The sequence below is a fragment of the Pristiophorus japonicus genome, chromosome 8, assembly GCF_044704955.1.
Source record: "Pristiophorus japonicus isolate sPriJap1 chromosome 8, sPriJap1.hap1, whole genome shotgun sequence".
NCBI classification, from domain to species: domain Eukaryota; kingdom Metazoa; phylum Chordata; class Chondrichthyes; family Pristiophoridae; genus Pristiophorus; species Pristiophorus japonicus.
Genome location: NC_091984.1, coordinates 52,166,886 through 52,189,637, shown reverse-complemented (window position 1 = coordinate 52,189,637; position 22,752 = coordinate 52,166,886). Strand labels below are relative to the sequence as shown.

General features: G+C 45.1%; 1 long non-coding RNA gene across 1 annotated transcript in view; it reads left to right on the top strand.

Annotated features, from left to right (window-relative positions):
* LOC139268073 (uncharacterized) overlaps positions 1 to 22,628 on the top strand; it is an 88,171-nt gene extending 65,543 nt beyond the window's left edge. Inside the window, exon 3 of the long non-coding RNA XR_011593969.1 lies at positions 22,591 to 22,628. This is a non-coding gene — a long non-coding RNA (uncharacterized lncRNA). The remainder of the gene's footprint in view (positions 1 to 22,590) is intronic.
* Positions 22,629 to 22,752: the final 124 nt, after the last annotated feature.

The window sequence follows — 22,752 nt, the reverse complement described above, 5'->3', positions numbered from 1 at the left end:
GTGAAGTGTGTTCCCTGATCTGAGTCAATGCTACTTGAGACTCCCCATCGGGGAATGTAATCCTTACACAAGACCTTTGCAGTGTGATTGGCTGTGGCTCTTTTAGTTGGGACAGTTTCTACCCATCTAGAGAATCTGGCGACCATGACAAAATGTTAGTGTATCCTTGGCATGAAGGAAGAGATATATAATCAACCTGCAGATGCTGGAATGGTCCGACAGGGGCAGGGGGCCTCAGTTGGGGCATTACCGTGATGGGTCCAGATCACGCAGCGGTATGTTACCAGCTGGGCATGTTTTTTAAATCCCCGATCCCACCAGCTTTTCTGGAACTGTGCCGTCATCTGTTGTGAGGCCAAGTGTCCCCACGAGTGGATCTGTTGGGCTAAAAAAGGCATAAGCGCTTGTGGCGCAACTGGCTTGTCGGTAACTCTTTGTCTCCAGACACCATCTTCGCATAGCTTAATTCCTGCCTCAATCCATGTCCATTTTTCCTCTCTGGAGCACTCGCCTTGCATTGTTTGAAGATCTCGTGTAAGGGTCCTGAGTGCTTTCAATCTGCACATGTGTTGGTTTTTCTGGAGGAACGCCCTGTGAGGCGGCATCTTTAGCTGCCTGGTCGGCTAGGGCATTTCCCTGTGCTTCTGTGGTATTTTCCTTGGTATGGGCCTTACACTTTAGGATGGACACTTCCTGAGGTAATTGTATGGCCTCCAGTAAGTCTCGGACTTCTTTTCCATTTCGGATAGGTGTACCAGCAGCAGTGAGGAATCCTCTTTTCCGCCATAACATACCAAAGTCGTGAGCGACTCCAAAAGCATAATGCGAATCTGTGTCGACATTAGCTGTCTGTCCTTCTGCTATTCGACATGCTTCTGACAGGGCCCGTAACTGGGCCTGTTGTGCTGACGTTCCTGAGGGTAAACATCCTTTTGCCACTACCTCATATAAGGTTGTAACTGCCCATCTTGCTTTTCTGGTACCATTGACAACAAAGGAGGAACCATCTGTAAACAGGATGAGGTCTGGGTTGTGCAGAGGCTCCTCTGCTGCTAAGGCTGCTTCTTCTGTTTCTTTTAAAATCTCCACGCAGTCATGCTCTTCATATTCTTCCCCCTCTTGCTCCCTCGATTCTGACATCGGGAGTATAGTTGCGGGATTAACCGGGCTGGCCCGGACGATATGGAGATTAGGAGCTTCCAAAACTGCTGTCCAGCGGGTCCATCTTGCTGCTGTCACCTGAGACATTCTATTCAGCTACCGCATCCAGTTTTGCCGAATAATAGTCAATAAGTCTTTGCCGATCCCCATGTTCTTGTGCCAGTATAGCTGTCATATATCCTTCTTTCTCATGGACAAACAGAGTAAATGGCTTACCACTGTCGGGGATTCCCAGAGCCGGTGCCGAACACAAAGCCTTTTTCAAACTCAGGAAGGCCTCTTGCTGTTCTTTAGTGAGGGTGATGGCTTCTTTAGAGGCACGTTTCCCCTTTAATATCATTCAGTGGCTGAGCAAGCTGTGTGAAGGAGTCAATCCAATTTCTGTTAAAGTTACACAATCCCAAAAAAGACCTTAGTTCCTGAATAGTGGTGGGTTTTTTAGCAGCCCGAATGGCTGCAGTTCTATCCTGGGTAAGTTCTCTCTTTCCTTGTGAAATCTTTTGTCCCAGGTATACAACCTCTTCTTGGGATATTTGTGCTTTGTCGATGCTGGCTTTATGTCCTTTCAGCCGAAGGTGATCCAGCAAAGCTCGTAAATCTTGTTCATGCTGTTCTTCCGTGTTTGAAGCTAGCAGGATATCGTCTACATATTGGATGACTGTGGATGACAGGGGAGGTAATTCTCGCAAATGGCTTTGTCAAGCCATGTGGAATACCGTAGGGCTGTTGTGGAAACCCTGTGGTAACCGGGTCCAAGTATACTGTTGTCCTTGGACAGTGAAAGCAAACCACTGTCGAACCTCCGGTGCCAGAGGCACCAACCAAAATCCGTTGGCCATATCTATAACCGAGAAATATTTATGTTCCGGTTTGAGGGCATTAAAAATGGTGGAGGGATCTGCGACCAAAGGAGCTTTTTGATCAATACACTGATTAGCTTTCCTATAATCGACAGTCAAACGCCAAGTCTCATTAGATTTCTGTACCGGCCACACGGGGCTATTGGAGGAGCTATGCGTTTTAATAAGCACCCCTTGTTTCTCCAATTGCTGAATAACCGGTAAGATTCCTGCGATGGCAGTTGGACTGATGGGATACTGTTTAGTGCATGGAGGCTTGGTCCCTGTAAATGACGCAGGCTCCATCTGGAGTAGGCCACAATCGTTCTTATCTTTAGCCCATATCGGGTGTTCCTTCAATTCTTCTTTCTTCAAAGTTTTAATTGACCATGTCACCTGACCATCCTCGAAATGCAACGATGAATCTATTTGGATTAGAACGTCCATTCCCAAAAGGGGTTGATCTACTGGGCCTATCCAGACCCAGCCCTATAAGTACCGGTGTTGTCCTTTTAATTTCCATTTTATGGCCCCCAACTCCATAGGCTGTACGTGCCCTACCATCCAACGGCAAAAAGTCTCCATATTTTAGGGGTAAGCATGTTAATTCCGCCCCTGTGTCTAAAAGACAGTCCACATCCTTATTGCCCACCCTCACAGTTATATATAGCCCATCTCCCCTTTGTTGTATTAGTGCCAGGAGGGGGGCCAGGGTGGGCTCTGATCGTTTTTTGCTATCCCAAGTAACTCCTTCTGTTGTTGTATTGTGAGTCGCTTAAATGCTTCTATGAGGTCGTTATCTTGTGACAAGCCTGGCTTGTTGGCTGAATTGTATCCCTGGCTGCGTCCTCTTCCCCAGCCACGACCTTGCTGTTTTGCCCTGCACGTCTTGGCCCAGTGACCTTCTTTCCCACAATAATGACATTTTCCGGGTAATTTTCCTAATAACTGTTTATCGGAATCCTGGGATTTCCATCCCATAGCCTGTACAGTTCGGACTTTAGCTCCCATATCCCGATCTAATTGGTTACATCGATCCACCAATGCTGCAAAGGTAGTTCCTCTACCTTCCCAGTCCGGTAACACTACCTTAAGCATTTTGGACAGTTCCGGCTTTAGACCTGCTACGAAAGCTGCTTTCAGGGGTCCAAACACTTGTTCATCCATTTCCTCATCCGTATTATTCATACCCGAATGTTCTAGCCACGTGCATCTAAACCGCTCGTCATACTCCAGGACCTCCTCTGTTCCTTTCTGTTGGCAGGCTGCAATTTTTCCCCAGTCTGTCTTAGCTGGACTGAAGGCTTGCAGCCAGTGTTTAATCGCCTCCCATCCTGCGTCTAATTCTTGCTCATTCTTCCCCAAAGCTTCATCTACCTTGTCGTGCAATTTTCTTCCCTGTGTTTTTGGCACCATTATGGTAAAAATTTGCACTCCGTCCCAGGGATGAAGTTGATATATATTTCTTAAGCGGTCCAATTGTTCCCACGTTTTTACTCCCCCTTTCTTTGGATTGGGCAACTCCTTGGACCATTTATCAATTTTCTCTGGGTCTGTCGGAGCATGAACTAAGTATTCTGCATACACCCTTTGTTTTTTTGGTTCCGCCCTCATCCGCAGTCTCTTCTGATTTGACTACAACTCGTCTTTTTTTAAACGGGGCAAAGCGCACCCCTAATTCTTCATCATCCTCCGACCCTGTATCGTCGGAGGATTCAGAATCCATATCTATTCCTCGGTCGTCTCTTCGGGTTTGCGCTTTTAATTTATTCAAACATGGGTACCCTGGGAATTGATCAATACATTTTCCTTTTCCTATTACTGTCTCTTGACCTAATGATTTTTTCCATTCTTTAATTTCATCTTTAAGATCTTTAACTTCCGCTTCCAGCTTTTCAAGTTCAAGCTTTTTCTGTCGCAGCTGTGCACAAACTGCTTGCAATTGGTCCTTTGTACTGGTCAGTTCTCGATCATGTTGGAAACGCATTATAATTTCATTCCGGTTTCGGATCTGGCCCATAACCGCTAGGGATCATCTAGTTCGCTCTTTATTTTTCATACGGGTCATTTTTCCCCAGACCCTTTTAATCTCGTCCAAGGACCATTGTCCTTTGGAGGTTCCGTACTTTTGTTCGATCTTAATACAGATTTTAGATTAGTTGAATTGTTGCTCTATGTATTCTTTCAACTGTTCGAGAATTAAATCTAGCGAAACTTCAGGTGGTGCCTGCCCACCTTTAACAGTTGTAGGCAATTCTTTGTTCTTATCTCCTGCTGCCATAATACTGAGTTCTTTACTGGGGTCTCGAGTCGTAGGCTTGCTAGCCGATCAATAGGTCGGTGATTAATTAACTAACACACCGCCGAAGTTTAGACGTCTATGGGACCTTGAGCCGATTACCAACCGGAGAGTTCGCAAACCGGAGGCTTTCGGAATCGCATAGAAGGAGAGGCGAATTTAGACTTTTGACCGAGGACTTTTAAAAAAAAAGAGGAGTCCTTACCTCAATATGCAGGTCCGATGTCCAAAATTCAGTTTCTTTCCTCAGCGATCCTGTTCGCAGCGCCAAAATTGTTAGATCTCTTAATTTCCAATGAAATACGAACTCCGATGGTAGTTTTAACTTTTTAATCTTGGCAGAGAGTAACAAGCTGCTGGCTGATTGCCAGTTTCTTTGTCTTACTGAGACACATGGTCAAAATGGCTGTATTTTATACCTGGATCAATTTACAGAAAAGAACTCACCTTCTTTGACCTTATTGGCTCACTACCCAAGGTCCAAAAATGTCAAGTTGATTGATGAGTTAATGCAACATGCCGAACTGCATGTAGCAGCCTTGACTTGGGGGTCTGTGAATTTTCACAGTCTGTCTAAATGAGCCTGTTTGAATACTCTATCAGTGGGGATGTCGCACTTTGTCAAGGAGGCTTTGCGGGTGTCCTTGAAATGTTTCCTGTGCCCACCTGGGGCTCGCTTGCTGTGTCGATGCTCTGTGTAGAGCGCTTGCTTTGGGAGTCTCGTGTGGGGCATGCGGACAATGTGGCCCGCCCAATGGAGCTGATCGAGCATGGTCAATGCTTCGATGCTGGGGATGTTGGCTGAGCTATGCTAAAACAGTATAGGCTGCCACTCACCTTTACATAGGTTCATCACTTTAAACTTTAGCTGCTGGCTAGATATAGCGCTTCCACTGTCAGGCCACGTGATGGTGCAATGTAAAAGTCGGCGCTGGAACATTCTCAGTGCAGATTTTTCAAAATTGGGGCTATTAAATATGCATAATCAATAAGGCCCTTAATTTGAAAATGAAGCACTGATAAAAAGGAATTCCTGACCTGGATTAGAGCATTCTCTAGTAGTTCCCTTTTGTGTTAGGGTGGGCCTAAGGCTGCAGATGGAGACTGGCGAGTTGCGGATTTAAACCAGGAAAAGCCTGTGTCAAATGGTGCAAGGCCCTGGGACTGTGTAGGACAGGTTTGTTTGATTTGGATGATAGGAAAACTAAGAAAGGTGCAGGGAGTAGGAGTCATTATTGAACAACATTTACAAACAAGTGGTTCTTGTGCAGTACAGTTCAAACACAAACACATTTTTCTTTCTTGCTTTTCTCTCAGCCAGACACATTTCTATCTTCCTGAGGTAACTTTTATTTTTTGAAAGCTGTCATTTTCCGTAAGCCTCCAGTTTATCTCCCACAGATGTATAGGTATTAAGTAATTAATTTCCAAAGTCTGTGAGAAGTGGAACAACATCAAAGAATGCTGCAGGGCTATGATGATCAAAGTTAATCGGGATCTATCTCAGATTGGGAGGGCCCCAGGATTTCCATGGGGTTTAGTATCGCACAACATTGCCAAATTGAAACGAAGAGCTTTTCAACCAAATGCATTCTGAACAAGTACAACAATATTCAGATTTTTTTTTAATTAACTGAAATTTCAATGTAACTTACTGGATGAATACTGCTGTTGCGTGCACATAGCCTACATGGGCAGCATGAAGAAAGTTTGCCTACCTTGTAGAGTCTTTCACCGATATGCATTCTCCACAAGCTGCTCGACTTGACCAAGGCTGTACAATGTTCTGAGGAAACCACATGGTGAGCCATACGTTCTACCAATGCTTTTCAGCATTGGCATGCACGAGCATCAAGAATCGTTGGGTAGTTCTGACCAAGGTAGCCTCCTCTGTCTCTGTGCCCGTGCCTTCCTTATGTACATGGCTGAAGCAGCATTTCATTGCGCTTACCAATGTGGAAACAATGAAATCAGCAAGTTGTTTACGCTGAACTCAGTGTGTGGAGGATGGATATAATTTGAAGAAATAAGACACTACAAGGCAGTCAATGTTGCTTTATTTTTTTAAGCATCTTCAACACAGCCTGGTCCAGGGGGTGGGAGATCCCTGCGGGGTGGGGGGAGGGGGGGAGGTGTGGAGGAAGCCACAGCTGCCAGGGTGGGCTGACCAAAGGTGGCACCCACTATGGTTGCTAAGTTGAAACAGTAATATTCTTTTATAGGAAGGTAGCAACTTTGCAGATATTATCAATAGGCAGCAGTGCAATAACCTTCAACAGGATTGCTGGGTTTTTAGCTGAGAGTCTGTCATAGACACAATGGAGGACTGATTTAGTGGGTTTTTGCTTTGAAACTGGTCTACCCTGGGCATTACGATGATGGAGCACTTGCACATAGAATAGGCACAAGCATTGTAATAATATAGAAATGAGGTGGAAGTGATGCCAAATCCCTCCTGCCTCATTTTCTTCTGTTTCCACTTGACAGAGGCCCAAATGAGCGATACCCACAGTTAATCTTCATTATTACTTATGGCTGCCCCCTCAGATTGGAGGGTGAGAGCTCAGACAGCATGTACATGGAGATAGCTACACTTGTTTATACATGACCTGCAAGGTGAACATTAGCTCTGGAGACCTTCTGGCTGCTGTTTTGAGAAAGGGCGTCAGTGGTAAGTTCCAACCCCTCCCTTCCTCTTTCCAAGAGATATAAAATTACTGACTGAATGTTGCTGCTGAGGCAGAGAAACAGAGAGTGCAATCTGCATATCTATTTAAATAATTGTGATTTTTATTTATCTAAGGAAACATTTTTTTCAAAAAACAATCACTAAAACAATTAATATCTGTTAAATATGAATAGCTTTACAAACCAGCCTTGGCCCCTCCCCCCAATCTGCCAAACCTGGGACCCTCCGCCCCATCCCCCCCAACCCTGTATTTGGTGTCAACAAACTTCACTCCAATAGGTACCTACCTTCTCTTTCCCGATTTCAAAATATTTGCTTTATCAGTAACATTTTGAGGCCACGTAACTTTTTACAGAGTTAAATTGATCCAGTTCAATAAGAAATTTGGCAAACAGAATACACAATTTACCACAGCGTGATCATGGTTGTGCATAGGCATAACCATCATCATAGGCGGTCCTTCGAACGAGGATGACTTGCTTCCACATGAATTCACAGATGTTTCAATGAAGGATCTGATGTTCCAGTCCTGAACTCCAATTGAGGGCCTCTGCGTGGATTTTTTTAACGTGTGGTGACCATTGCACATCAGCCACCACACGGGCTTGACAGAGCTAGGTCTTTATCCAGTGCCAAGGGTTAACCAGGACGACTGGAGATCTGCTCTGCTGCACGGGCCTAGTGCGCACACATATCGCAATGTGGGCAGGCCCGTGCTGTCCCTGGGCGCTCGGTTCTTCTGGGCCCCGCACCCTCATTCACCGCACTTCCGCCACGATCTCTCGTTGCCCCTCCGCCACAAACATTCGCAGCACCTCCGCCACGACCCCTTACCGCTACTCCACCACAAAAACACTCGCTGCACCTCCGCCACGATTTCCCGCCGCACCTCCGCACCAAACATTTGCCAAACCTCCTTATGATCACCCACTAAATCTCAGCCATGATCCCTCATCACTCCTCCGTCCCAATCACTTGTTGCAAGTCCGCCACAATCTTCCCGTTCCTCTGCTGTACCAGGGCCCCGCCAATGCTCCGGCAAATGGCGACCTGGGTCCTGATGACGTCACCCACCTCGAAGCCGTCGCACATTTGTGCCAGCTCATATAGGTAGCTACAGTGGCTCACTCCAGCTCTTTTTATAGCCCCGACCTGTAGAGATGTCCGCCCCAACTATTTACAAGCTATATTAACAACTTGGAAGAAGGGACCGAGTGTAACAAAGCCAAGTTTGCTGATGATGCAAAGATGGGAGGAAAAGCAATGTGTGAGGAGGACACAAACAATCTGCAAAAGGACATAGACAGGCTAAGTGAGCGGGTAAAAATTTGGCAGATGGAGCATAATGTTGGAAAGTGTGAGGTCATGCACTTTGGCAGAAAAAAATCAAAGAGCAAGTTATTATTTAAATGGAGAAAGATTGCAAAGTGCTGCAGTACAGTGGGACCTGGGGGTACTTGTGCAGGAAACACAAAGTGATAGTATGCAGGTACAGCAAGTGATCAGGAATCTTCGCCTTTATTGCAAAAGGGATGGAGCATAAAAGCAGGGAAGTCTTGCTACAGCTATATAAGGTATTGGTGAGGCCACACTTGGAATATTGCGTGCAGTTTTGGTTTCCATATTTACGAAAGGATATACTTGCTTTGGAGGCAGTTCAGAGAAGGTTCACTAGGTTGATTCTGGGATGAGGGGGTTGACTTATGAGGAAAGGTTGAGTAGGTTGAACCTCTACTCATTGGAATTCAGAAGAATGAGAAGTGATCTTATCGAAATGTATAAGAGTATGACGGGGGCTTGACAAGGTGGATGCAGAGAGGATTTTTCCACTGATGGGGGAGACTAGAACTAGAGGGTATGATCATAGAATAAGTGGCTGCCCATTTCAAACTGAGATGAGGAGGAATTTCTTCTCTCAGAGTGTTGTAAATCTGTGGAATTCGCTGTCTCAGTGAGCTGTGGAAGCTGGGACATTGAACAAATGCTGAGAATGACGTGAATAGCACGTGAATAGAACATTTAGTGAGTTGGTCTTACTGCAGGTAAAGGGTATACAGCCAGATAGTGAATGGAAGACCAACAGGAAGAACAGTGCAAGGAAAGTAGTGCAGGGGTCCCCGGTGGTCATCCCCCTGCGACACAGATACACCGCTTTGGGTACTGCTGAGGGGGATGACTCATCAGGGGAGAGCAGCAGCAGCCAAGTTCATGGCACCGTGGCTGGCTCTACTGCACAGGAGGGCAGGAAAAAGAGTGGGAGAGTGATAGTGATAGGGGATTCAATTGTAAGTGGAATAGATAGGCATTTCTGCGGCCGCAACTGAGACTCCAGGATCGCATGTTGCCTCCTTGGTGCAAGGATCAAGGATATCTCAGAGCAGGTGCAGGACATTCTGAAAAGGGAGGGTGAACAGCCAGTTGTCGTGGTGCATATAGGTACCAATGATATCGGTAAAAAAACGGGATGAGGTCCTACGAGACGAATTTAGGGAGATAGGAGTCAAATTTAAAAGTAGGACCTGAAAAGTAGTAATCTCAGAATTGCTACCAGTGCCACATGCTAGTCAGAGTAGGAATTGCAGGATAACTCAGATGAATACATAGCTTGAGCAGTGGTGCAGAAGGGAGGGATTCAAATTCCTGGGGCATTGGAACCAGTTCTGGGGGAGGTGGGACCAGTACAAACCGGGCGGTCTGTACCTGGGCAGGACCGGAACCAATGTCCTTGGGGAAGTGTTTGCTAGTGCTGTTGGGGAGGAGTTAAACTAATATGGCAGGGGGATGGGAACCTATGCAGGGAGACAGAGGGAAATAAAATGGAGTCAGAAGCAAAAGATAGAAAGGAGAATAGTAAAAGTGGAGGGCAGAGAAATCCAAGGCAAAAAACAAAAAGGGACACATTACAGCAAAATTCTAAAAGGGCAAAGTGTGTTAAAAAGACAAGCCTGAAGGCTCTGTGCCTCAATGCGAGGAGAATTCGGAATAAGGTGGATGAATTAACTGCGAAGACTGCAGTTAACGGATATGATGTAATTGGCATCACGGAGACATGGCTCCAGGAGGACCAAGGCTGAGAACTCAACATCCAGCGGTATTCAACATTTAGGAAGGATAGACAGAAAGGAAAAGGAGGCGGGGTGGCATTGCTGGTTAAAGATCAAATCAATGCAATAGTAAGGAAGGACATTAGCTTGGATGATGTGGAATCGGTATGGGTGGAGCTACGGAATACCAAAGGGCAGAAAACGCTAGTGGGAGTTGTGTACAGGCCACCAAATAGCAGTAATGAGGTTGGGGTCAGCATCAAACAAGAAATAAGGGAGGTGTGCAATAAAGGTACAGCAGTAATCTATGTATTGATTGGACTAACCTAACTGGTAGCAATGTGGTGGAGGAGGATTTCCTGGAATGTATTCGGGATGGTTTTCTAGACCAATATGTCGAGGAACCAACCAGAGAGCTGGCCATCCTAAACTGGGTGATGTGGAATGGGAAGGGACTAATTATCAATCTTGTTGGGGAAGAGTGACCATAATATGGTAGAATTCCTTATTAAGATGAAGAGTGACAAAGTTATTTCGGAAACTAGGGTCCTGAACTTAAGGAAAGGTAACTTTGACGGTATGAGGCGTGAATTGGCTAGAATAGACTGGCAAAGGATACATAAAGGGTTGACGGTGAATAAGCAATGGCAAACATTTAAAGATCACATGGATGAACTTCAGCAATTGTACATCCCTGTCTGGAGTAAAAATAAAACGGGGAATGTGGCTCAACCATGGCTAACAAGGGAAATTAAGGATAGTGTTAAAGCCAAGGAAGAGGCATATAAATTGGCTAAAAAAAAGCAACAAACCTGAGGACTGGAAGAAATTTAGAATTCAACAGAGGAGGACAAAGGGTTTAATTAAGAGGGGGAAAATAGAGTACGAGAAGAAGCTAGCAGGGAACATAAAAACTGACTGCAAAAGCTTCGATAAATATGTGAAGAGAAAAAGATTAGTGAAGACAAACGTAGATCCCTTGCAGTCGGATTCAGGTGAATTTATAATGGGAACAAAGAAATGGCAGACCAATTGAACCAATACTTCGGATCTGTTTTTACGAAGGAAGACACAAATAACCTTCCGAATGTACTAGAGGACAGTGGGTCTAGTGAGAAGGAGAAACTGAAGGATATTGTTAGGCGGAAAATTGTGTTAGGGAAATTGATGGGATTAAAGGCCGATAAATCCCCGGGGCCTGATAGTCTGCATCCCAGAGTACTTAAGGAAGTGGCCCAAGAAATAGTGGATGCATTGGTGATCATTTTCCAACAATCTATTGACTCTGGATCAGTTCCAATGGACTGGAGGATAGCTAATGTAACACCACTTTTTAAAAAAGGAGGGAGAGAGAAAACGGGTAATTATCGACTGGTTAACCTGACATCAGTAGTGGGGAAAATGTTGGAATCAATCATTAAGGATGAAATAGCAGCGCATTTGGAAAGCAGTGACAGGATCGGACCAAGTCAGCATGGATTTATGAAAGGGAAATCATGCTTGACGAATCTTCTGGAATTTTTTGAGGATGTAACTAGCAGAGTGGACAAGGGAGAACCAGTGGATGTGGTGTATTTGGACTTTCAAAAGGCTTTTGACAAGGTCCCGCACAAGAGATTGGTGTGCAAAATCAAAGCGCATGGTATTGGGGTAATGTAATAACGTGGATAGAGAACTGGTTGGCAGACAGGAAGCAGAGAGTCGGGATAAACGGGCCCTTTTCAGAATGGCAAGCAGTGACTAGTGGAGTGCCGCAGGGCTCAGTGCTGGGACCCCAGCTCTTTACAATATACATTAATGATTTAGATGAAGGAATTGAGTGTAATATCTCCAAGTTTGCGGATGACACTAAACTGGGTGGTGGTGTGAGCTGTGAGGGGGACGCTAAGAGGCTGCAGGGTGACTTGGACAAGTTAGGTGAGTGGGCAAATGCATGGCAGATCCAGTATAATGTGGATAAATGTGAGGTTATCTATTTTGGGGGCAAAAACATGAAGGCAGAATATTATCTGAATGGCAGCAGATTAGGAAAAGGGGAGGTGCAATGAGACTTGGGTGTCATGGATCATCAGTCACTGAAAGTGGGCATACAGGTACAGCAGGCGGTAAAGAAGGCAAATGGTATGTTGCCCTTCATAGCTAGGGGATTTGAGTATAGGAGGTCTTACTGCAGTTGTACAGGGCATAAGTGGGGCCTCACCTGGAATATTGTGTTCAGTTTTGGTCTCCTAATCTGAGGAAGGACGTTCTTGCTATTGAGGGAGTGCAGCGAAGGTTCAGCAGACTGATTCCCGGGTTGGCTGGACTGTCATATGAGGAGCGACTGGATTAACTGGGCCTTTATTCACTGGAGTTTAGAAGGATGAGAGGGGATCTCATGGAAACGTATAAGTTTCTGACAGGACTGGACATGTTAGATGCGGGAAGAATGTTTCCGATGTTGGGGAAGTCCAGAACCAGGGGACATAATCTTGGGATAAGGGGTAGGCCATTTAGGACTGAGATGAGGAGAAACTTCTTCACTCAGAGAGTTGTTAACCTTTGGAATTCCCTGCCATAGAGAGTTGTTGATGCCAGTTCATTGGATATATTCAAGAGGAAGTTAGATATGGCCCTTACAGCTCAGGGGATCAAGGGATATGGAGAAAAAGCAGGAAAGGGGTACTGAAGGAATGATCAGCCATGATCTTATTGAATGGCGGTGCAGGCTCGACGGACCAAATGGCCTACTCCTGCATCTATTTTCTATGTTTCTATGTTTCTAAATTTAAGACAAAATAGACAGTTTCTTAAACAATAAGGGAATAAGGGGTTATGGAGAAGTGGAGCTGAGTCCATGATCAGACATGATCTTTTTTTTCCCCAAAATATACTTTATTCATATAAAATTTTCACAATACACTGGAAAATAGTTCAGTACCTTGCGGTCAGCAATTTCATACAATTTGTTTGAATGCTGACGGCAGTTCCATACAATGCACTAGCGTGCATTTCATTTCAAGGTACAGTTTAGTACAATTCGTAAATCACGTTACATGTAATACTGTGCAAATAAGGGTACTACATCGAGCAGGTGGGAGTAGGTTTACATTACATTCCAGGATACATTTCAATACCGATCACGAATCACGTTACATGTAGCACTATACCGATGAAAGCAGTACAGGGAACGGTTGAGAATACATTTACATTTCTTTACAAATTACTAAACAGTGCAGAGACTTACATTATACATGGCACAACACAGGTGTTTTTCAGTGCATGGTGCTCTATGTATACAAGCAGATTAACAAGTACAGCCCGAGGGGTGACTGATTCCATCCCCTGGGTTTATCGTGGCGGAAGGGCCTTAAACTGTGGCTCTTCCCCACCGTGCCTTTGCGGCGACTGCACCAATCTTTAGTGCGTCCCTCAGCATGTACTCCTGGACCTTGGATTGCGCCAGTATGCAACACTCGGCCATGGACATCTCCTTGCTCTGGAAGACCAGCAAGTTTCGGGAAGGCCAAAGTGCGTCTTTCACCGAGTTGATGGCTCTCCAGCAGCAGATGATGTGTATCTCGGTGTGCGTCCCTGGGAAGAGTCCGCTGAGCACAAGAGTCCTGTGTTATGGAGCTGCTTGGGATGAACCTCGACAGCAACCACTGCATCTCCTTCCAGACCTGCCTAGATTCTGGGGAGGTCCAGCGGATTGGAAAACTGCAAATGTAATGCCCCAGAATCCACGGAATATTGGTAGATTGCAACCAATGCATCATTATCTATAGTGATGGGGCTATAAAAAGAGCTGGAGCACCGGGCCCTGCAATATCGTGGGCCACCCCGACCTGCGACAGAACATAAGGGATTATGGGGAGATTATGGAAGTGGAGCTGAGTCCATGATCTTATCGAATGGTGGAGCAGGCTCGAGGGGCCGTATGGCCTACCCCTGCTCCTATCTCTTATGTGCTTATGTTCTTATGTTCTGTCGCAGGTCGGGGTGGCCCACGATATTGCAGGGCCCGGTGCTCCAGCTCTTTTTATAGCCCCATCACTATAGATAATGATGCATTGGTTGCAATCTACCAAAATTCCTTGGATTCTGGGGTGTTACATTTGCAGTTTTCCAATCCGCTGGGACCTCCCCAGAATCCAGGCATAACCATAACTGGTGAGTAACACGGACAAGTAGGGTTTCCTTGCTCATCCATATTTTTATTCAATATGTTCTTTATATAATTATTCTTAATGATTTTCTCATTATTTAAGGAGCTAATCCCCATTAATCTAATCCCATGCCTTTGTTATCTCTAGACTTGAGTATTCCAACACACTGCTGGCTCGTCTCCTATCTTCCACCCTCCATAAACTTAACGTCCTCCAAAACTCGCACCAAGTCCTGCTCACCATCACCCCTACATTGGCTCCCGGTTAAGCAATGCCTCAATTTAAAAATTCTCATCTTTGTTTTCAAATCCCTCCATGGCCTCGTCCCTCCCTATCTCAGTAACCTCCTCCAGCTCTATAACCCCATGAGATCTCTGCACTTCTCCAATTCTGGCCTCTTGTGCATCCCCGATTTTAATTGCACCACCATTGGCGGCCATGCCTTCACCTGCCAAGGCCTTAAACTCTGGAATTCCCAAATTCGGTCATCTGACCTAATAACTCATATGTGGCTCGATGTTAAATTTGGTTTGATAATGCTTCTGTGCAGTGCCTTATGATGTTTTACTACATTAAAGGTGCTTTAGAAATGCATGTTGTTGTTAGTTCTATTTGACATTCTAATTATTTAGTTCAACTAATTATTAATCTGTGGTTAAACCAATTTATCCAAATTTTACACAGAATATGTAATTATATGAAAACTAATCAAACCAGTCAATTTGAGATTCTCACAGAAAGCAGTAATGAAGTAGTTAAATCTAGCTGTAAAGAGATACTGTTATGGATTGCTGATATAATCCCGACTTAATATGATTAATTTAATAATTTAGTTGCTATGTACCCTGTTGCTATGCTTCAGGCTTCATAAGTAATTCGGTGCTTAAAAAGAATGATGACGAGATTACATTATTCCTTTTATATCCCACCTGTAGCTCCCACCCAAAACAAGCGAGCTTATGTCTGTTTAACAGCAAGGCCCAAGAAACAATAGTAAAACATTATCTGTGCATTCTTACTGTATTTAGATGGATTGTCATGTCTGCCACTGACATTCATTTAAATATCATTTCGCCAGATTACTGTGCACCAGACTATTTCTAAAGATTCGGTGCTGTGAAATCTCCTGGCTGATGTAACTGTAAAATGTTCAAAACTTTAAAAACATAACCAGGATAATTTCTTCAATAAAAGGTAAAAAAAATATCCGCAGTAGTGAGTCAGCATCTAAAAGGGAAAGATAGATTAACAGTTCAATTCGGGCCCTTCATCAGAACCTTCAGGAAGATCACAAAGTTAAGTGCAGATGAGTGAGGCCATTCAGCCCATGTGCTGCATCCTTCCATAGAGACCGATGATACCCACATTGCAGCATCTAACTGTCTCTTGAATAGGGTGTTTGCCTCCAGTACCCGGAAAGGGGCCCATCAAAACATTAACGACTTCCTCTACCAGATGCTGAAAGCCCTGCTATATATTTCCAGAATTTCTTATAAAGGAATAATAGGTAACATTTGCACATGTAATAGCTATGGCTTTCAAATGGATTTTAACTATCTCAGTAAAGCTGTTGGAGTGCAAAGAAGAAGCAGGTGGAACACTTGAACTAAGCAATAGCAGACAACAATGTGATGTAACAAAACAAATTGAGAGTACAGTTTAAGACTGAGCAGATCATACACCAGAGCTGTCCCGATGACCCTCTGAGTTTATCCAGTGAAAGCTGAGGCATACAGACCAAGAAGGTACCAGATTTCTGAGTTAGTTCATCCCAGCTGAGGTGGTGTTAGGATGGTGCAATTGGCAAGTCTTTTGTGCCGATTACCTTTGCACTATGTGCTCTGGCTTAGCTCTCCCCAGACTTAAGTGCCAATAGCCCTTGCGCCTTGGCTGTGCTTTGGCTTGGCTCTCTCCATGTTAACCCCCAAGTCCTTTTGCCACAACGTTGGGTAGTTGTAACCAGTTTGGATGGTTCGATGATGCAGTGGAGGTTCCAGTGGGTTCTGGGTGTGATCCATGTATGTCCATGGCTACATACATCAATTTTCCACCCCTCCCCGGCCACAGCGAGATCATGCAGCAGGCCCGTTACATTAACATACAGGATCAGACACAGTGCAAGTATAAAGAAAGGAAGTTACAATTTGTATCGAGACACCTTGGTTCAGTGACTTACATTCGTTACGTTTTGCGGTCGTGCGCCAGGATTGGGTAGATTGCATTCATGGTTCAGTCATGGTCAGTACTGAGGTAGCAGTACAGGTATGCGAGGACGCAGGTTCCAGAGCAACCGGATAGGGTCCTAGTCATCTGATAGCGGCGCTGTACCTCCTGCTAGCGGGGTGGGCTTGGTTCACTCACCTTGCCGGGACTCAGGGCTTTTGCCGTTGCCTAGTAGTGGGCAGAGCCACAGATGTGTGTGGCCTCCCTGTCCTCCTTTGAGGGCTGCAGAATCTTCTGCCTGCTCTCTAACGGTGTTGGGAACCTGGCTGTTCCAGGTCACGTTTGGGGAACTCGTTGGTTCTGACCTTTCGCTCCCAGACATGGCCGAGGTAGTGACTGGGTCTGGGGGCTGTGCTGTCTCCACCCGGGTGGTGGGTAACGGTGGCTGACTGCTCATTGTATGTCTTATCCTTGGCCTTCGTGGATGCCAGAAAGTCCCTGATGAGGTGGTAGACCTCGGGCCCACAACTGGTCAGCAGTATAGCCTTGCGCTTCTCTGCCAATGTGTCCATCTCCTCTGCCAGGTCGTTTGCCGTGAAATATTGCTTGAGCCTTTCCATGAAGGCATCCCCATCATCACCCTCTGTGAAGTCTTTTCGTGTGCCAAAGGTAGCCATAATCGCGTGAAAGTCCGTATTCTCGTCGCCAGTTGTTGTGTCTGTAATGCACTTATGAATGACTCCACAAGGCAATGCGTTTTACTCAAATTGTAGTGAGCTTGGTCCTTTATTCGTAACTCCAGAGTGAGGCACAAGCATGGTGGGCAGCCTTTTATACTGGGCCCTGCACATCTATGCAGGTGACCCTCAGGTCTCCCACCGCAGTGCCCTCTGGTGGACAGCCCCTGCCACAGGGGCAGGAAACCCCATCAGTTGCACCATCTAGTGGTGCCAGCATAGTATATATACAGTGTAAACCTTATTGACAGTACATCAGGTAAAAAGTCTCCATCTTATGCAATTATATAGTGACTACACAGAGAATATATCTATAGTCTGCATATATAACAGGCTTCAATGTCTAAGAATAGGGAATGGAAAATTGTCCAGGATTTTCAGTCCTGTGCTCTATCCTGTGACTCCGGCAGGAACTGCACATGTGTGGGCAACGGGGGAGGATAAAATCAGTCTCAACGATGATGGCTCCCTTGCTGCAGTTGAAGAGTCTGCCCACTGACACATACACACATGAAGAATGAATAATGGCCACCTAGCTGAAGTACTTGGCTGTGGATCGGACTACTACATGTTAACAACACCTTCGGGAAAGAATTATTGGGGAAATCGAAGAAGAAAAAATGTCAAGAGTGTATTTTTGTCTATGAGCTTGTATACTCTTAAGTTCTTCTTTATGCCACAGTATATTCTGTGTTAAAGATAGTTACACTCACAGAAAATAGCCTAGCTTGTTCTGATACACAATAGCCCCAGAATATCAATGTTGTGACTGCTTCAGGTATCGGAGGGAAGACTAAGGCATTCAATTCAAATACAAGCATTTTCTGGGTTTTATTTCTTTATTTGTTTGATTTTTGAGTTTAATAGACACATCATTATATTTCCTTTGTTCTGGTCAAATTCTAAAAAGTAGTTCTCAGTCTGCCTTAGGGACACCATCTGAATCCATCAGAGAGAAATAGATAGGGCAGAAATATTCCATGGGCAGTCAGTAAAAAACTGCCATGTAAGGCTAATATTCAGAAATCTTTTGTCTGGCCCAGTTTACATTGCAGTTTAGCATGTCTATTATTTTTTTTTAATCTTCAAAGGAGTGATAGTTAAGCCTGTGTGGCCTAGAAATTGGAACCTTTTTGAAGAAATAATGGCAGCCGGCTCGTTTCCGCCCACTTCCGGCGTGGAATGCGACGGCCATCATATTGGGCAGGCTGGCAGCGTTGCTGTTGCCTGCGTTCACCGCAAGTATTTTCATTACCAGAGCTGTGACATCAATCGACATGCAATGCAGCATTGACGCATGCTCATCAATTTTAGACGTCGTCGGACTCACCACTCCTCTTACTGCCCTCTCCAAAGCAGATCTGTGCGTGCAGCCATTGACAGTGCATAGAGCTGGGAGAATAACTCTGAAGATTAACGTAGAAACATAGAAAATAGGTGCAGGAGTAGGACATTCGGCCCTTCGAGCCTGCACCACCATTCAATATGATCATGGCTGATCATGCACTTCAGTACCCCATTCCTGCTTTCTTTCCATACCCCTTGATCCCTTTAGCCATAAGGGCCACATCTAACTCCCTTTTGAATATATCTAATGAACTAACCTCAACAACTTTCTGTGGTAGAGAATCCCATATGCTCACAACTTTCTGAGTGAAGAAGTTTCTCCTCATCTCAGTCCTAAATGGCTTACCCCTTATCCTTAGACTGTGACCCCTGGTACTGGACTTCCCCAACATCGGGAATATTCTTCCTGCATTTAACCTGTTCAATCCCGTCGGAATTTTATAAGTTTCTATGAGATCCCCTCTCATTCTTCTAAATTCCATTGAATATAAGCCTAGTCGATCCAGTCTTTCTTCATATGTCAGTCCTGTCATCCCGGGAATCAGTCTGGTGAACCTTCGCTGCACTCCCTCAATAGCAAGAACGTCCTTCCTCAGATTAGGAGACCAAAACTGAACACAATATTCCAGGTGAGGCCTCACCAAGGCCCTGTACAACTGTAGTAAGACCTCCCTGCTCCTATACTCAAATCCTCTCACTATGAAGGCTAACATGCCATTTGCCTTCTTCACCACCTGTATGCCAACTTTCAATGACTGATGCACCATGACACCCAGGTCTCATTGCACCTCCCCTTTTGCTAATCTGTCACCATTCAGATAATAATCTGCCTTTCTGTTTTTACCACCAAAGTGGATAACCTCACATTTATCTACATTATATCGCATCTGCCATGTATTTGCCCACTCACCGAACCTGTCCAAATCACCCTGCAGCCTCTTAGCATCCTCCTCACAGCTCACACTGCCACCCAGCTTAGTGTCATCTGCAAACTTGGAGATATTACATTTAATTCCTTCATCTAAATCATTAATGTATATTGTAAATAGCTGGGGTCCCAGCACTGAACCTTGCGGTACCCCACTAGTCACTGCCTGCCATTCTGAATAGGATCTGTTTATTTGAACTCTTTGCTTCCTGTCTGCCAACCAGTTCTCTACCCACATCAGTACATTACCCCCAGTACCATGTGCTTTAATTTTGCACACTAATCTCTTGTGTGGGACCTTGTCAAAAGCCTTTTGAAAGTCTAAATATACCACATCCACTGGCTCCCCCTTGTCCACTCTACTAGTTACGCCCTCAAAAATTCTAAAAGATTTGTCAAGCATGATTTCCCTTTCATAAATCCATGCTCACTTGGACCGATCCTGTCACTGCTTTCCAAATGCGCTGCTATTACATCTTTAATAATTGATTCCAACATTTTCCGCACCACCGATGTCAGGCTGAACGGTCTATAATTCCCTGTTTTCTCTCTCCCTCCTTTTTTAAAAAGTGGTGTTACATTAGCGACCCTCCAGTCCATGGGAACTGATCCAGAGTCTATAGAATGTTGGAAAATGACCACCAATGCATCCACTATTTCTAGGGACTCTGGGATGCAGACTATCAGGCCCAGGAGATTTATTGGTCTTCAATCCCATCAATTTTCCTAACACAATTTTCTGACGAATAAGTCTTCTCACTAGACCCTCGGTCCCCTAGTATTTCTGGAAGGTTATTTGTATCTGCCTGATTCTGACTGTAAGGGACCCACATTTGTCTTCACTAATCTTTTTCTCTTCACGTATCTGTAGAAGCTTTTGCAGTCAGTTTTTATGTTCCCTGCAAGCTTACTCTCATTTTCTATTTTCCCCCTCCTAATTAAACCTTTGTCCTTCTCTGCTGAATTCTAAATTTCTCCCAGTCCTCAGGTTTGCTTTTTCTTTTGGCTACTTCATATACCTCTTCCTTGGATTTAACATTATCCCTAATTTCCCTTGTAAGCCACGGTTGAGCCACCTTCCCCGTTTTATTTTTATGCCAGACAGGGATGTACAATTGTTGAAGTTCATCCATGTGATCTTTAAATGGCGGCCATTGTCTATCCACAGTCAGCCCTTTAAGTATCATTCACCAGTCGATCATAGCCAATTCACGTCTCATACCTTCGAAGTTACCTTTCCTTAAGTTCAGAACTCTAGTCTGAATGAACTGTGTCACTCTCCATCTTAATGAAGAATTCTATCATATTATGGTCACTCTTCCCCAAGGGGCCTCGCACAACAAGGTTGCTAATTAATCCTCTCTCATTACACAACATCCAATCTAGGATGGACAGCTCTCTAGTTGGTTCCTCGACATATTGGTCGAGAAAACCATCCCTTATACACTCCAGGAAATCCTCCTCCACCGTATTGCTACCAGTTTGTTTAGCCCAATATGTATGTAGGTTAAAGTCACCCATGATAACTGCTGTACCTTTATTGCATGCATCCCTAATTCCCTGCTTGATGCCATTCCCAACCTCACTCTGACTATTTAGTGGTCTGTACACACTAGCGTTTTCTGCCTTTTGGTGTTCCGCAGCTCTACCCATACAGATTCCACCACATCCACGCTAATGTTGTTCCTTACTATTGTGTTACTCTCCTCTTTAACCAGCAACGCTACCCCACATCCTTTTCCTTTCTGTCTATCCTTCCTGAATGTTGAATACCCCTGGATGTTGAGTTTGCAGCCTTGGTCACCCTGGCGGCATGTCTCCATAATCCCAAATACATCATATCCGTTAACAGCTATCTGCGCAGTTAATTCATCCACCTTATTACGAATGCTCCTCGCATTGAGACACAGAGCCTTCAGGCTTTTTTTTTAACATTCTTTGTCCTTTTAGAATTATGTTGTAATGTGGCCCTTTTTGATTTTTACCTTTGATTATTCTTCCCTCCACTTCTACTTTTCTCCTTTATACCTTTTCCTTCTGACCCCATTTTATTTCCCTCTGTCTCCCTGCATAGGTTCCCATCCCCCTGCCCTATTAGTTTAAATCCTCCCCAACAGCACTAGCAAACACTCCCCCTCGGACATCAGTTCCAGTCCTGCCCAGGTGCAGATCTTCCGGTTTGTACTGGTCCCACCTCCCCCAGAACCGGTTCCAATGTCCCAGGAATTTGAATCCCTCCCTCTTGCACCATTCCTCAAGCCACGTATTCATCCTAACTATCCTGCTATTTCTACTCTGACGAGCACGTGGCACTGGTAGCAATCCTGAGATTACTACCTTTGAGGTCCTACTTTTTAATTGAACTCCTAGCTCCCTAAATTCAGCTTGTAGGACCTCATCCCGCTTTTTACCTATATCATTGGTACTTATATTGTTGGTACATATATGTACCACGACAACTGGCTGTTCACCCTCCCCCTACAGAATGCCCTGCAGCTGCTACGAGACAGCCTTGACCCTTGCACCAGGGAGCCACCATCCTCGAGTCTCGTTTGTGGACGAGAAACGCCTATCTATTCCCCTTACAATAGAATCCCCTATCACTATAGCTCTCCCACTCTTTTTCCTGCCCTCCTGCGCAGCAGAGCCACCCATGGTGCCATGAACTTGGCTGCTGCTGTCCTCCCCTGATGAGCCATCTCCCCCAGCAGTACCCAAGGTGGTGTATCTGTTTTGGATGGAGATGACCGCAGGGGACCCCTGCACTACTTTCCTTCCACTGCTTTTCCTGCTGGTCACTCATTTCCTATCACCTGTGTAACCTTTACCTGCAGTGTGACCAACTCATTAAACGTGCTATTTGACATCCTCAGCATCGCGGATGCTCCAGAGTGAATCCATGCGCAGCTCCTGTGCCGCAATACAGTCTGTCAGGAGCTGCAGCTGGATACACTTCCTGCACACATAGTAGTCAGGGACACTGGAAGCGTCCCTGATTTCCCACATAGCACAGGAGGAGCATAACACGAGCCTGGGCTCTCCTGCCTTGACTTAAGTCTTAAATTAACTTAATTTGGCAATAATGCCAAAGGTTTCTTCCTGCTAAGAACAAGAAAAAAGATAAAGAAAAAAGAAAAACTACTCACCAATCAACCAACCAATCACTTACCCTCTTGGCTGTGACATCACCCTTCGATTACTTTTGACTTCTTTCTTACTTTTGACCCTGCTGCAGCTAGCTGCTCCTGAACTGCCGCCGACCCCGGACTGTCGCTGTTTATAGGCCGCCGCTGCTCCTCCTCCGGCTGCTGCTTCGGAACTGAAAGCTACGGTGAGCCTAAATCAGAAGGTTTGCCAGCCTGACTGAAATTATATCAGTCAGTAGTCAGCATTAAAA